At 34.1% G+C, this 17,338-nt stretch overlaps 1 protein-coding gene across 14 annotated transcripts in view; it reads left to right on the plus strand.

The window, feature by feature from the left end:
• The window catches only part of PMCA (plasma membrane calcium-transporting ATPase 3), a 398,702-nt gene that overhangs the window by 265,795 nt on the left and 115,569 nt on the right, over positions 1-17,338 (plus strand). For all 14 annotated transcript variants that reach the window (XM_085953876.1, XM_085953871.1, XM_085953875.1 and 11 more), the window contains one exon: positions 15,854-15,927. The gene's annotated coding sequence lies outside the window, so the exon portion shown is untranslated. The remainder of the gene's footprint in view (positions 1-15,853; positions 15,928-17,338) is intronic.

Raw genomic sequence — 17,338 nt, forward strand, 5'->3', positions numbered from 1 at the left:
CCAAAGAAGGCGAAAACCGTAAAATCAGCTGGTAAGGTTATGGCTACTGTATTTTGGGATGCACGTGGAATTATTTTCGTTGACTATTTGGAAAAAGGAAAAACAATAACAGGGGATTATTATGCATTTTTATTGGACCAGCTAAAAACGAAATTGAAGAAAAACGGCCTCATTTAAACAGGAAAAAAATCCTCTTTCATCAGGACAATGCCCGTGTTCACACATGTTTACGATCAATGGCTAAAATTGAAGAATTGAAGTTCGAATTGGTCGACCACCCACCGTATTCGCCAGATTTAGCCCCCAGTGACTTTTTCCTTTTCCCAAACTTAAAAAAATGGCTAAGTGGACAACGTTTTTTTTCAAATGAAGAAGTCATCGATCGGACAAATGCTTATTTTGAGGACCTTCCGAAAACTTATTTTTCTGACGGTTTAAAAAAAATTGAGAAACGTCTAACCAAGTGTATTGAGCTCCAAGGAGATTATGTTGAGAAATAAAAAAAAAATACAAAAATAAAAACTGTTTTAATGCTTTTTTCTAAGGAATTATTGACCCACCCTCGTATTAAAGACAATTCTCTAAAAAAATCTTTGTTAATTACATAAGTCAAAACTAACTTCGTATAATATTATTCAGTTATGTAGGCACTCTAACCTGTGTTAAGTGAGAATTGAATCTAATGCAACTTATAAGGAATGCAATCAATTGCAAGAGTGCAATTGTAACATAAATTAATGCATTATAACTGCATAATTATATAATATATTACTATCACGTCAAGTAATTTCTTCTACGAAATATCTAACCATTTTATCATCCAATATGCATGTATGTTATTATTATGGCATCTGTAATACACCACCATAAAATTGTCAATATCTTTGTGTTTGTCTCCTTAACATTTCGCATCGAAGACGCTGTAATCGAAAGTTCTTGTATAAAAAAGTAAGATGGAACACTAAAGTTGTTTATAGCTTTTAGGAAAAGCACTCAACCGTGCAACATACGCTGTACGTACGCGCGTCCGTCCCTGTGTGCTTTGTCCTCGACTGCGGGGATATTTGATACGGCGGCGCACTGGTAACTGGAAGCAGGGGTTCTCGGGAAAGTGGCGCTATACTGTGGCGTCTCTAGCACCGTCGAACGCAATGTTTTTTTTTTATAAAGTAGGATGATCAGCTTCATTCGTTGTTAATAGATTAACCAAAACTGTGATACGTGCATTATGCAATTAAAGTTTCAAATACATTATGATCACGCTATGTGCTGTCACGTGCTATCACAGTAAACTGTCGCTGTGGGAAAAAAGTGTGTACTTAATGTAATTTTTCTTAGTAACTATGTATTTAAAATGTTATCAGACTGATGCTCTCATCCCGTATCACATTTTGAATCATTAAATGAACATTGTCACCTCACGCGTATCGCGCTTCATCATGCACCACACTAGTCAGTGGACGTTTTTTTCTATTATCTGCAGGCCTACACATTTTCGACTCGCGTCGCTCTTTGTTTTTACTGGTTTTCTCTATGAAATTTCTATAATATATGTCTGCTGCTATTTACGTATATTATATCTGGTCGCCTAGTTGGCTTCTATTCAAAATATTATCTATGGATATAATATCGCAAGTTATTGTAACGTACGATCGCGTAGAAACTGTGAAAATTAATTGAAATGTATAATAAATAATCCAAAATAATAATGCATTAGATTTGGCACTCTTTATTACTGATCATTCAAAATATTCTGCGGAATAACGAAACCATATACAAAATTTTTCGCCGTGACAGCACATAACGTGATCATAATGTATGTGCACCCTTATAGTTTTCATGTCCGTCGTCGTACGCTTGATCGAGGATCGTCTCGTGACTAGGGCAGGGCCGTTATATCGATACCTGGTATCGGTTTTGTATCTAAAGAAATTAACACCAGTACTGGTATCGAGAAAATAGTATCAATACTTTTTTGACGGCCCTGGACGTGACTATTCTGTATTCCTGCAGGACTCTAATCTTCGTCGCTCCACCAAGTAATTTAATATGTCTGCAGTTAGTATCGTCTATATACCTATGGCTCACGTCCTAAGGGGTAAAAAGGTTCTGATATGTAATGTGATGGTATGGATGATGATGAGTTGGGTGTTAAATATGGAAAATGTGTTATCGCCAATAAAATATGAAGTGATTTTTTTTCTGAGAAAATATTCCTCGAGAACATTCAACTGAAATCTATCATTTTAAACGATTATGTTTTTTTAACGAATATAACGCAAGTTAGATATGACGAGTTGAAAGTTTTTTTGATTCAGTGGCGATCGGAGGAATATGGCTCAAAAGATACCGAAAGTTGTAATTTGTGGAATAATAATACAAAATAAATGTTTTGTTAAGCATACAGCATAATATGTATTTTATTATTAACGATGACTGTGATAAATTCACATCGTCCAGTTCTTGCAAATCATCCCCAAACTAAAAGTCGATAACCTTTTCTGTATATGCAGTATCTTAAATATATGAAAGTGATGGTGAGGATAATAGCGCCTGTACACGTGCATGGATTTACTGGCGGCAATAGTGCGTTATTTTAAAGTATCGTGACAATAACTGTTTACACGTAAACGTGCTGACTGTCTCTCTGATTCATTCTTTAAGAGTGAGCGAGCGCGATGTTGTCATTTTATGGTACTATTTCGTACTATTTGACAGGTAGTGAAAATCAGTCAACCTGAAAATTCTTTCGCAGTTCGTTTTTTTTGCCGGCAGGTTCGCCACTATCGTTCTACTGCGCAAGCGCAGATCGAAAAAATCTTACTGTCGTATGAACATTCAGAAACTTCCTAACTTTTTTTGATATATGCATGCAAACTTGCCAACTGCAGGATAAGACATGTTCACCTATACATTTTCTTGTTATGGGTGCGATAATATACTTACTGTCAACAGTAAATCCATGCACGTGTAAACGGGGTATAAGGTTATAAAAAACTGATCATTAAATTAGCTGCAAGACAGTCCATTCGCATTGCAGCTTCATTTGTATCAATATTCATACTGTGTGTCACCAGCCCACAAAATCTAGTTCGTCCAGGAAGTTGTCGAATTCGAATCCGTCAGCGATGCTCACTTCGTCGTAGTCGGAGTTGAAGAGATCATCGTCATCTCCTTCGAAGTTGTAATAAGCCCGCAACCCGTCCATATTCCGTTCCGTAGGTTGGGTAGGACTTGTCATGCTTTTATCTCGGGATGGTAAACATCGGCGCAGTGACGAAAGGTGATTCCCAATCCGGTCAGTCGGGTTTCTTCTTCTCTTTACCGCTAAATTCCAAGGGAGCGCTTTTCGCGAGATTTTTCTTTTTGTTTACTTCTGCCTGAAGAGGTTTTAGATTTCGCTCCGGGGATTGGGCGGCTATTTTCGTACACTAATAATAGGGTGAACGTCTTAGACGAAAATTTGTGATTTATCACGGCGTTCGCGTACGTTTTTTTTACGTCCACGTACTATTCATAATATCACTGTATTGTTTGATAATTTTAAATGTTCATATCGTCGTTGTTTTGTAAAAAGGGCGAATTAACCAAAATGCTACTTTACAGGAGGAGGATTTTTAACTTTTGACATTTATTTGTTTTTTACCTGTAGATGATTATAAATATCTAACAAGTTTATAATAAAGCTTAGAAAAAATACTGTCATTATAATAGGTATTATTATATAATATTTTAAAAGGCCTAATATGTCACATTTGCTTTTTATTTCGTAATTTTATTTTATTTAATTTTAGTCGATTATCGAGTACTTTCCTGTGGAGATAAAAATTAAAATCTCGATTTTGCCAAAATGGTTGATTCGCCCTTTTTACAAAACACCGACGATATGGACTGGTGGTATTTGTAGAAGAGCTTGTACATACGATTAGTCATGGTATTCGGGTGACATCGGAAACAGACGAGCTTTCGGCCTCCGAACGTCAATTTTATCAACATCATTATTGTGTGTACGTACAGGTACACTGTACATGTGCATTATAGGGGTGCCGGACGAAATCCCGAATCCTGAAATCCCGGAAGCCTAAATCCCGAAAGCCGAAATCCCGAACGCTGAAATCCCGAATGGCCGGAATCCCGAAGGCCGAAATCCCGAAAAATAAAAAAATACAAACACCAATAATTGCGCAATTTTTACAAGAGAGACAATAGCCCATTTTTTGTGGAAATATATAATCTCTTGTAAAAATTGCGCAATTATTGATGTTTGTATTTTTTTATTTTTCGGGATTTCGGCCTTCGGGATTCCGGCCATTCGGGATTTCGGCCATTCGGGTTTTCGGTATTCGGGATTTCGGCTTTCGGGATTTCGGCTTTCGGGATTTCAGCATTCGGGATTCCGGCCTTCGGGATTTCGACCCAAACCCCATTATAGCACTGGAAGGTACCAACTGATTACATTGATTTTTTTCACGGATTACTCGCCTGCTGAAACCGAAGATTACCGAACACTCACCTATTTCCGAAAATTCCCAGATGCCAGGATTAAATGTAATTCTTCTACCTCACCACATTTCTTGAGTATCTACTATATTTTTTATGAAAGTTGTACTAGTAGCGTCCCGAGAAAACTTCCCAAGATTCTGGTTTTCAATAACTTGGACTACAGTGTGCAAGATTACTATTTTTAGTTGCCGCTGAACCGAGTTTGAGAATATATCATGTCGGACTTCACAAGTTTACTAAGCGTTGAATAATAACTAGTATCCCTAGAGCACAGGGGTAGTCAACCTTTTTATACCGACCGCCCACTTTTGTATCTCTGTTAGTAGTAAAATTTTCTAACCGCCCACCGGTTCCACATTAATGGTGATTTATAAAGTAGGGAAGTAACTTTACTTTATTAAATTTATAAAGCAGAGTTACAGCAAGTTGAAGCATATAATAATAATTACTTACCATATACTTTATGTCAGTCTTTCGCTAAGTTTGGCAGAATAAATCTTTATAAAACAACTTACTGCAGTTAAATTTATCTTTTTATTTATACTTTGCATACGCCTGCATAACCATGTTTAATGAAATCGCTTCGAATACTGATATATTCCACTTAGGTACGTGAGGGTGAATTTAGGTGGACGTTGTTTTATAAGTTTTTAAAATAGGGTCTATCAATAGTTCAATATGTGTGCTTCCATCTACTTTTATTTTTGTTATTCAATTGGATTTCTTTTCTTATTTTAGTACTTATTTGTATTATCACATTTCTCTGTATTTTTATTTAAAAAATTATTAACGCTTATTTTATGTCATGTCGTGAACGCTTTGAATTTATAATTTGTTATGTTCATTATATGTAAAATAAATTTGATTTGATTTGATTTGTAACGTGAACTAAACTTATGCGAGGGCGATACAACTAGTATATTTACTAAAATTTAAATTGTCACGGGGAATTTATGACAACATAATAAAAATGTTTTTAAAACCCCTACCGCCTAACATGAAATCTGGAACGCCCAATAGTGGGTGGTAGGGACCAGGTTGATTACCCCGTGGTATAGCAGCTAGCCGATCGGCCCAGTTGAAGATCGGATAGACGTCAGTATCTCTTCTCTTTTAATCGATATATTGGGACACTTCCAGATAAGGTAATTGGAATTTTGCAACTCGCCATGTGGCATCCCACACAAGTTTACACGAGTGGGATTCTACGAGCCCTAGCGAACATCGCAAGGGGTGACTATATAGAATGTATTTTATCGGTTTGATCGTTATGTTTTATTAAGATAGTGGTGGACACAAATCATTAAGTATTATAAAGCCGATACAATATATTTATTTACGATTTTATTGTAATTATTGAGTGAGATAGCGTAATAAATAATACTTGGTATGGCGTAAGTATAACATTTTCTAAATTTCAGTAAAAACCGGATCAATGAATTTAAAAAAAATGGAAGTGTACATTGAAAACACTAGTAAATGTATATCTTCAACCAATTAGACTTATGGATGTTCTAGCTGTAGCAAATCTATTAATAGAATAATCTGTAGGGTATAAGCAATAATAAATTATATTTGAAGAATGCATATTGGATCAGTCATCTGGAACATTGGGTTGAATAAATTCAAAGATTACACGGCCTCTGGCACCATATCAAATATCTCTTGGCAATCGATACGCTGGAGTTAATGCATTATCGAAAGTGCTTCGACCGTTCTTGCGGAAAATCTATTAGCGGTTGAGAATATTACATTATTACAGGTAAATCTAATATCTGCATACATCGATAGAAACAGTGTTTTCTTTACAACGTGATTCCTCGTGACATTTTCAAGGTTTAAAATGTACTTATTCAGCGCTCGAAATGGAAGATTTTAGAAACCGGAGTGCTTGATAATTTAATTAATAAAATAAAATATCGAAATATACCTATCAAGCTCACACGGTCAAATAAAGTGACTCTCTTTAAACTTCTGACAAGCAATATTAGAACATAATGTTGTCGGCACCGCAAATGAAAATTGAGGTTTATGTCGTAAATATATATGTTTTACAATTAATCCGACAAGTTGCGTATAAACTTTATAATACTTAAATATAATATTATTAAGTCAATTAATTTTACCACTTTTTAATAGGCGGAGAAGACGGATAATACGGAGCGATAATTTTGGGGATTTCACTAACAGGAGCCAGCGCTCCGGTGTATTCCGGTCCATTTCGAGCGCTGTAATAATAAGTTTTATACATTAGTCAAATATATTTGACACATTTTAGTACATATACGTCATCTATACGTCACACTCAAATGGAATTGTACAAAACTTAAATCATTAGAATGTATGATGAATAGTATTAATGTTAATAATAATATACGTCATCTTGTTAAATTTTAATCTAAAATGTATGAGGTTATCCGGATTATAATTATGGCGAATAATATTATGTTTTATTACTTAGTTATAATTACATGCCTTCATATTATTATATAGTCATTTTGCAATATCCGTCAACCCAAAAATTTATAAGTATGTGTAATTATTATTATTATCTATTGTACTGCTACTTGCTGCCATCAAGGTAATGCGTGTAAATAAACAGTTGTTTTCTTCAATATATTTTATAAGATAAAGAAACCGGGTTAGCAAGGAATAGGAAACGGATAGAAAACTTCTTCGTTATGTCGAGCATTCAATGCCTGCATGGTGTCACTACTCTCGAAGTTTGCAAAGCTAACACAGTTTTATTCAACTTGTAGGATCTCGTTGAAATCGTGTTTTAGTTGTCATAACTTACATCAAAATAGTATTCCATGCTTTGCGTTATGCCGCACTTGCATTATTTGTTATAAGATAACCCCCATTCCTCCGTATATTGCGTCCCAGTCTCGAAGGGTGGAGGTAGGCTGTTAAGATCCGACATAAATAGTGGACACTAAACTTCTCACCCATACGTATTTGTTTTCATTTGACTGAGACTACAATGAGAAGACACTACTGGTTAGTTTTTTTAAATTCAATTAAACCCTGCGTAAACCAAGCCATAATAAATAACTGTCAAACATTGGTATTATATTTATAAAATATCTAAAATTATGCCATTAAATCATACATAATTTTGGGTGTTTATTAAATAGAAGAATATTTTTTAACGATTATGGTTTGGTGAGACAGGGGTTTATAAATTTAAAAAACTAGCCAACACCATCTGTAATTGGTATGTATTCTTAATTCAACGAAAACAAACAAGTATGACTGAAAAAGTGTGCACTATTTTTGTCAGATCGCCCATAGTATACCAAAACTATTGTGGTTTGGCTTAGGCAGGGTTCAATTGATTTTTAAAAACTAACCACCATTCTCTACACATTGTAGGCTTAGTTCAATAAAAAGAAATACGTATGACTGACAAAGTTTAGTGTGCACTATTTGTGACGGATCTTAACAGTCTACCTCCACCCTTCGTCACTACTGCGTCTCTCTGATTCTCAGTATATTGAGGAATTCCATGTTCGCCAATTGAGAGTGTGACGTGACGGGAGAAGCTCTGCTGGCTTTAAACATTCTTTGATACTCTCAGAGGTTAGATTCTTTTCGTATGCGAACTGCAGGACGAACCCGGCAAAGGATTGTTTCAGGCTAATGTCGATGAAATTACATTGTCGTAAAATGGAATACAATTAAATGCTAATTGTAACTAATTATCTCAGTTTGATATGGAAATTTTAGGTCTGTATTATTTGTTATTTTATTTTGTTAACTGTCAATTCATGGTGGAACTGCATTGTATTGTTGTTTTTATTTAATAAAACGCATTTTTTTTTATAGTACTTATTCCACTTTTAATTAATATATTAGGACCGGATTCGACCGCCTCAGTGGGACATTTTCAACTGAATACATTTTTTTAAAACAATATTTATCAAACAAAATTCTTAGCGATAGAAATAATATAACAATAGGTACACAAATAATTATCCGTCCAATAATACCTTCCCAATAACAGATTAATTTAAAACTAATGAGGTTGGACATTAATATTTCATACTACGTCAGGGGGATTAAACAAATTATTTAAAATATTAACAAACCACAAAATATGAAACAATCTACACTTACAATAACATTAATATTAACAAATAATAATATTGTGTAGGTATTGTTATCTAGTACGTTAATCTAATATTTAATTATTTATTTACCTAATTCATTATATTTTATATCACAGTCACGGCTGCTTGATTGTGGTCTGTGAATAAAAAATAATCTGAATATATTGTAACTTGCTCTTGTGCTTTTTCGGCTTCCCAAAGTCGGTTCGGATTTAAAAACATTTTCCGAATTCCCAAAAGTCGTAGTAATCCCGCCGTGTTTATTTCGAGTTGGGCCGTATCATATCTGCATACTTGAGTGGAAACGTGTCGCTTACGTATGCAAATTCGATGTTACTGTAAGTAACCTATATTATCATAATATCGACTATTTTATGCTAGCACCTAAAAAGAACCACGCAACGTTTGAAAAAAATGTATTCTTTTACAGAGTGACGGTTAGCTTGTGGAAAGTAATTTTATTTATAACTAATTAATTTCATTTATTAATCACTTTAATAGTTTATTAAACCCACGAAGGCCGGCCTATAGTCTCGTGGGTTCCAGGTTCGAATCCTGGGTCTGGCAAGTAGGTACACATATTGTTTTACAATTTTACATGAATCACGAGTATGGACCTAATAGGTTGAGCAAGTGGCTGACATCCATTTCTCGTAAAAACAAAATCTGTTTAAACTAATCTCCTCCCTGTGGAGGCCTATACGATCTTATTAGAATCGGGCATGTTCAAAAAAAAAAGAAAAGTTTTTATTCAACGAACATACCTACCTACCTACACATATAATTTGGAATACCTCAGAAACATACATATTAAAAAAATAATTATTCCAATCGGGACGGCCAATGCAACAATTGCGCAACCGGTGAAATACCTACAAATCACGTCGAAATTTCCTGACAATTATGCGTCCGAAGTCTCTTAAATTCCGTTGATAGCGATCATGTTTTGTAATTTTTTATCATGGTATTAACAATACGTAGGTACCTTCAAAAATAGTTTTAAATTTTAACATACTTGCATTTGCACTGTTTCAAATTATGTATGTTCCATAACGAATGCTATTAATTGTTCGTTCTTTTCATTATTTTGGTGCTGTATTCTATCGAAGGTTGGCAACCAGCTTGCAATACAATTCCCTGTATTGGGGTCAGTTGTATCAGATCCACATACGCCTTGTACATTGGGCCAGTTACGGGGTTTGCGTAATCAAGAGAACCTCCTACGTACGCTTCTGATGCCCTCTTCTTTTCCCTGCATTATGAGTTAGAGTAAATAATACATCACATTGCGTACGTTTTATATTTACAATGCGTTTAATGGTTGAGCTGATATATTTTTCCACCATGCACCGTGGTCGATCGACTACCTGATAAGGTCTACCCTAAATCCATCTGTTTATCGCGGTCGGCAGCTGTCCTTGCCATATTAATGAAATGCGTACGTGTAATATAATAAATACACACCATTATCACTGATGGCGTGGGTGGCTTCCTCTATATCTCTCTATTCTGCGCCACTGTCCTCCAGGTGCCAGCTTCTACGTTGATCCGTCCCAACAAAATTGGGCATTACAGTCGGATCAACGATTGCCTCTTCTGTTATCCAGAATACCTCGGCATTTAGTGCTGCATGGTCGGCCTATCGGAGTCTTTCAACCTTTTTAGCTTTCAAAAACTTTGCGGTATCTTAACATGTTCCGTCAAATCTCGACCATAACAGTTTAACTCAGAATAATAATCAAGAAAACACTAGTGTACCCAGACCAAGATCTTGGGTGGTTACTTCTGGGACACTCGGCGCAAGGAGGCGTGATTTTCACGGATATACTCGCATAACATGTGTGAACAGTGAGATAACTAGACATTGGGTCCCTATGCAAAAATCATGCAAGGGCTCCCCTTGGTGTTTCTAAAAAAAGATCAAAAGCTTTTGTTTAACTTTATTTTTATTATTCCCCTCTGACCCAAACAGGTTTTCCGCCTAAAAATGTTTTACCGTCCAAAATCAATGTTCAGAGTTTTCAGCTTTCTTTCCAAAAAAATCAGACATTCGTGCAATTTATTTTTAATCTATATGGGTGTCTACGGGTGGGTGGTAGTAGAAAGCCAAGCCTTCTAATTGAAACGATTGTGGAGATACCTTCTCATTCGAGAGGGTTGTAGAACTCCAGGCTGTGTCATAATATATGCCATTATTTTCCCTATACATACCGAGATACACACGTCGAACTTGGTATTGTTATAAAAATGTCAATCGATACTAGATTTTTTTTGTTGTTTCCTATAACGACGGACACAGTCCTAAAATTTTGAGTTATCTCTCCTTCATAAAAAGTAACATGCCAACGAGATGTAAGGTCGCTCCTATTATCCGGATGGGTTGACCGATAGCCAATCTCTTCGAAAACATTGTGTTAACCCAATTATTGCTTCACATAAGAAAATACCCCCTACTAATTTGATAAATTACAATATTTAGAGTAAACAGCTAAATAATTCGATATCATTTTCTGATTTGAATTCATTTTTAATATCCTTATTCTTTTAATATTCAGATTTTTATTCTCTTGTCATACGTCGATGGCCAGCGAGTCTTGTGTGGGGTCCTAGTCAGTTTTGCCTATTATTTTCTTATCTGCATTCCGATAATTTCTTTGTTTTCTCAATCTGACCACATCCTTAATTTCTGCAATCTGTTAATTTTGGTGTGATTATTATACTGCTGGATTAACTGTGCAGTGACTGTCTCTTCGATAAAAATGTGTTCCGGCCCTTTCTGTTTGAATTGTTTAACGGCCCACATGCTCAGCGTAGGTCAAAATTGAGTTTTTATTGCATTTTCAAACCATGATCCTGGACATTCCTTAAACGTTGTAGGTAATCTATTTATATAATTTTGAAGCCTTATTATCCTTTATATTTGTTTTAAACACTTTAAACATGCGCGTTAACATCATTTTACTCCCTACTTTAATTACAGTTTGTCAATTTATGGCTACGGCCGTATGTTGTAGCTTAACCACTGGGGAATGCCAAAAGAAATGGCGTATTTCAAAAAAACACTACCTTATTCTTAGGTCAATAATTATTATAAAGCAATCAATATTCGTAGGATGTTATCAAACTTGAATGGTCAAAGACATAGCTTATAATTAATATCTTTAGAATTATCTTCAAATGTGTTAATCTTGCCGATTTTTTGAATAATAAAATGCCTAATTCTTGTAAAATTTGGGATCACAGAGATTATCAATATAATTTTTTATCGTGAATATTTTACTAAAATTATCTCGTTATAAATTATACTAATAGTTTTATAAATGCGTTTAAAAATTAATAAATGTAAAAAATCTTAACACCACTGCACATTCATGTACCGAAATATGTCTATATTCTAAAACATTAGTGCGAAAGGTTTAAAAGAATACTATTTTATGTAATAAAAATACTTTATGCAGTCATCAAATGTTTAAAATAAATATAAAGGATAATAAGGCTTCAAAATTACATAAATAGATTATCTACAACGTTTAAGGAATGTCCAGGATCATGGTTTGAAAATGCAATAAAAGCTCCATTTTGACCTACGCCGAGCATGTACCCCCTTAAGCCAACTATTCCATTGCATACCCTTGTTTAGTCACTTCTTTAAGGCCTTGCAATAGTCGCGAAATCAGCGGAATTCATCCGCGGCGACTAAATCGATCGCCGCCAAGTGAACAATATAATATGATCCATACTAATTAATTGATATATTTTTATTTAATTATTTTCGTGCTGGGGTAAATATTGATTGAGACACTTTATTTTCGAATGCCAGCATAGATTTTTTCAGTTAATTTTTCATATCTAATTATATTATTACAATTGCAATTAAACGCGCGGAAACAAAATGCTGCAGATCCACGTCAATGCCTGTGCGTTGAGCGTCACACCCGGAAAGGTCGAACATTCGAGAGGCTTGCTCGATTCAATACTCATTTTAGAATAATCGCAAATAATGCAATAGCTATCGATATAATTTCAAAATAATAAAATTTTAATAATAGTAGGTACCTAATAATAAAATTTCGACACGTATTTTTTGCGATGGATTATAAAATAACCTCTGAAGATTGATTAAAAAAATAACTACCTACATATTTAGTCACATAAGTAAACATAATATCTTTCTTTCTAAAGATTTGTGTTTTGTATTATTTATAAACTCTTATAAAAATTAGTGTCTCAAAACATTGCGATTTTTCGTTTCGTTATATACCTACCTGCCATCTTATTAAAAAATCACACCATTTCACCTAACTCAATTTTTATGTCAGCTGTTCCCATTCTGTTTTCATATTTTACCTAATATATCGCAGTGCCATTTATGAATAATTTTCACTACACCATAAATACTCGTTTAAACTCTCAACAAACAGTTTATATTGTTGTACTTCTGCGGCTTCGTGAATTATTAATGTCTAGGCACACGCCGAAATGAAACATTCGCAGAAAACTGATTTCGCCCGCTGCAGGAGGCGCCTCCCTTTCGCGCCCGCGGTCGCTCAAGGGTTAATATATTCATCCGCGAAATGGGCTAGCTGGAACCCCCTGCGCCCCCGGGAATATTTCCTTCTGAAACATTTTTTACAGCCTATGAAAGAAAAAAAAAACCCGTTTGAAAAATCGTACCGTATCTTTTGGATATAGCTATATATATGTTGTAGATGTATATTTCTACTGTGTTTTATATTAGTATAGATCAAAAGAGTTAAAATATAACGTCTACCAGAACAGCGCGAAAGGGAACTGAAGTAAATGTAGGGTGACGGCGAATCTTCGTCGAAGAAAACCTTCTGTCGAACCTTCACACATGGCAAATTGTTCTAAGCTACATGGACGAAAATATTTTTTTCACTTGTTCAAGTCGATCTTTCGTATGATCACAATACCGAAGGTCAATTCAATATAAATAGAAGGGATGTTTTTTTAATACGAATATTATTTAAAAAAAAATCTATAACATTCGAAAAAACTCATTTTTTATTTAAGTACATTATATAAAACTACTTTTTAATGATAAAATAATCATATATATCAGGATCATATATATATATTCAAATTTGGTCATATCCACTTTATGGCATTATGAAATAATGTGATATTTTAACTTCTTCCTACAATGTTACTAACAAGGAAACACACCCGTCGTCTCTTGGATCACATGTAAATAATATCTGACATTTATCAAAATGATGTTTGACTTTGCGATGGTGTGATTGGTTTAAGTTTAAATGGATTTGACGCTGAAAATTACTCACATATTTAGTATGTTTTTTAAGCAAATTGATATTGAAATTGGCGAGTTCTGAAAATCACGTCATAATAATTATCAACCACTCTTTAGAGAGTTATCTAGCATCTACCAACACCTACAAGTAAAAGAGTTGGAGTTAACAAGTTTGAAAATTATCTCCTGAACATATTATGTATATCTATGTAATAAATTTTTAATGTACGTTTACTTTAGAAATTAAAATATATATATTATATTTAAAGTTTTTAAATACGTCTTGATTGTTTATAGCACCTTGTGAATTGTTAGTAAAGGTGTGTCAAATCACATTTCTTGTATTTTCGCTGGATGCCTAAACTTCGGCTTATAACTAATTTTCAACATGCAGTCCTTATTATTTTGTTGGAAAGTAACAAAATAATATGTATGCTAAAGTTTACACAGAGAAAAAAACCAATACATAATAATTAGAACAAACGTCTCGCAAAATCTGAAACTTGAGGAGTTTATAAGATACTAATTCCGTATTTCCGGGATCGAAAATGTTAGTAATCAAGCGGTATTGCAACTTCCTATAACTTATAATACACTTAAATATACCAACTACATATAGCTGATGCTCTCTATAGTATTATACTAAATTAATGTTTCATCTGAAAAATGAAAGAAAATACTTAAGTCATATAGGAAGTCTAATCGCTATTGAAATGAAATAAAAAATGCCCGCATTCAGCCGAAGACAGGCGGATTGATTAATTGGCCTTTTCCGATCGGCGTCTATGGATGGCGGAATCCCCGAAGCGAAGATGTAATGTACATCCATCCACTGCTATTTGGGGTATCGCCCGTAATTACTTATCTCACAACACTAACTCGGCCAAGCGTCTAATGAACTAAGAAATCTAATAACGAGCTATTGTTGTGTTCGGCGGCCTCCTGATTAACCGGAATGGATTAGCCGGATAATGCGCGAAGTAAGCAAAAAACTGATACTCATGATGCAGACTTGATAGCATTAGACTGCGTTTGCGAAGATGTAGCTTGAAGTACGTTTATTCAATTAATTATTTATATATAATGTCTTTTATGACATACTAAGGTTAGATTACTTAAGGTAAGGTTACTTATACTTAGTATAATGTCTCTGTTTTTCAGATTATTTACCTATTAGGTCCCTTCCGTTTTGGTTCTGTTGCCATCTCTATAATATTGTCTAATAACTATTAAGTATATTAAATTACACATTATTTGTTTTCTAATCTAATAAATAATTTTGATTGTAAAATCATTATCAAGACTAAGTCTGGTAATGTGTTTTTTCTAATCGAAAATAATCATATTAAGTTACTTTATTAAAATTACCTAAAAAGTTTCAAATAGAAATACTAAGGTCAATATCACATTAATTTACAGTATTTTTTACGATTTTATTATTACAATTTCCATCCCTTCTACACAATAATTGTAACTTAATTTTTATCGACTGACTGAGTAAAGCTTTTACCCAAACTCATATTATCATGTACTTGATAATGCTGCAAGTATAGAGTGTAAAGTTAAGTGTAAGTGAAACACGTGTCGTAAAATAATTGTTAAATATGGTGATAGATCTTTAAATTTTATGAATACTCTTGAATCACCATTAAAAAGTGGAGATTCAACGGAAATATCAGTTAAGTATCGACCAAAATCCTAAACTGTGAAATTTAATGTAACAAAAGTATACCTAGTAGTACTTACCGGTGGCGATGACTAGGCACTAAGCGATTATTTAACATTTATTAACATGTCTGCTAGGCTTGTACAAAATCAATGATGACTGTTGGTTGAATTATACTATTATAATCATCATTTTATTCGGAAATGATATTCGCCGGAGAATTTTCTTTTAATTGAATGTTATAATTGAGTATTTTTTAAATTTATTTTATAATAATGAATCATTTTTCGATTGTTTCAGATATCGCGCGTGAGAGGGCCGCTGCCGTGGTAGTGCCACGGCACCGACACTAACGGCTTCTCCAGGGAACACGGGTAAGGACATCTATCTGTTTTGTTTTAGAATTTTTCCATAATGAAACTCTGTAATTTCCTTTCCATAAAGGATTCTGTCAACTTCTACAGTAATTGGGTTATCGACCTATGTCACTGGCAAAGGCTGTATGTTGGACGAATGACTCGCCAACCATCGATGTTTTATGACAAGGCACGAAATCAAATAAATTACTCTATTGTATAGGTACTGAATACTGAATAACGTCTCTCTGTCGACCTGATTTGAGTTTGCATGTCAGCAGCGTTTATAACGGTACCATTATCGTACGCCGGTGCAGTTAGATGAGTTACCTGCATTTACGTCAGATGCAAGCCCGCACCTTCGCTAATCTGCCGGCCACGTCATATGACGTAGGTATATTTGCGCTATTCAACAGCTAGCTGTTCACAGTATTAATATAATTCTATATTATTATCTATAATACTCGGAACTTTCGTAATAATAATTTATTGGTTTACTATATTAGATATTATTTACATTTTTGAGAAATGTTTATACATATTTAAATGTTATCTCGTCTTAATCGATTTAATCAAAATACTAGCTACTGAGGATACTTAATAGTAACTGCATTAAGTCTGCTAAGTTCATTTACAATATTTACATCTACCAAGTGTTCGCGTTTTGAAACGTTCTAAATCGGTGAAGTATATTGTTATATACTTTCACTAATATACCTACTGAATATAGTTTTACCTATAAGTACGAGTGTTAACATCATCATGTCATAATGAAGGCTGTGATCAAGAATTCTCGAAAATCTATATGAGCAAACATGAATCTCGTTTCCTGAGAATATTAGTTTCTCAAGAAATAGTTGTTGTACTAAGTTGAGTACTTCAACTTAGTAGGTATGGTATTGACTGCTGACTAGATAATTACTAATTAATTACCACATTTAAATAGCATGCTAATTATATCTAATGTCCACCTAATCGTTACGCGTTACACGTCTTTAGCGTCCAATGTATTAACAACTTTACTACCTACCAATCTTATTAATGAGTATGTTATGAATCACAGTTGTAATTGAATTAATTATAGAAAATAACATATTCTTGTATTTTTATCTTCCTTGTAAATTCGAAAGGAACACGCACCCTAAATTTAGACATTCACATTCTTTCATCGATTTCAAGTCGTGAGACTCAAAAGATTATGAATCGAAGATTTTCCTCGGAATACCAAAAAAAATAAATTTGGCGACGTAATTTGACTCAGGAAAAAGGTCTCATTTTTTGAAAGAACATTTAAGACTTTAAAATATCCACTACAATCCTGATTATATATATAATAATATATAATCAGGATTGCAGGACATAAAAAAAAGCAATCTAGCATTCTCGAGAATCATATTTTCCGGAATTCCCGAAATCTCGGTTCTCAAAG

This window comes from Rhyacophila brunnea, unplaced genomic scaffold, assembly GCF_057557595.1.
Source record: "Rhyacophila brunnea isolate RB1 unplaced genomic scaffold, BYU_Rbru_1.0 scaffold_4, whole genome shotgun sequence".
In the NCBI taxonomy this organism is placed as follows: domain Eukaryota; kingdom Metazoa; phylum Arthropoda; class Insecta; order Trichoptera; family Rhyacophilidae; genus Rhyacophila; species Rhyacophila brunnea.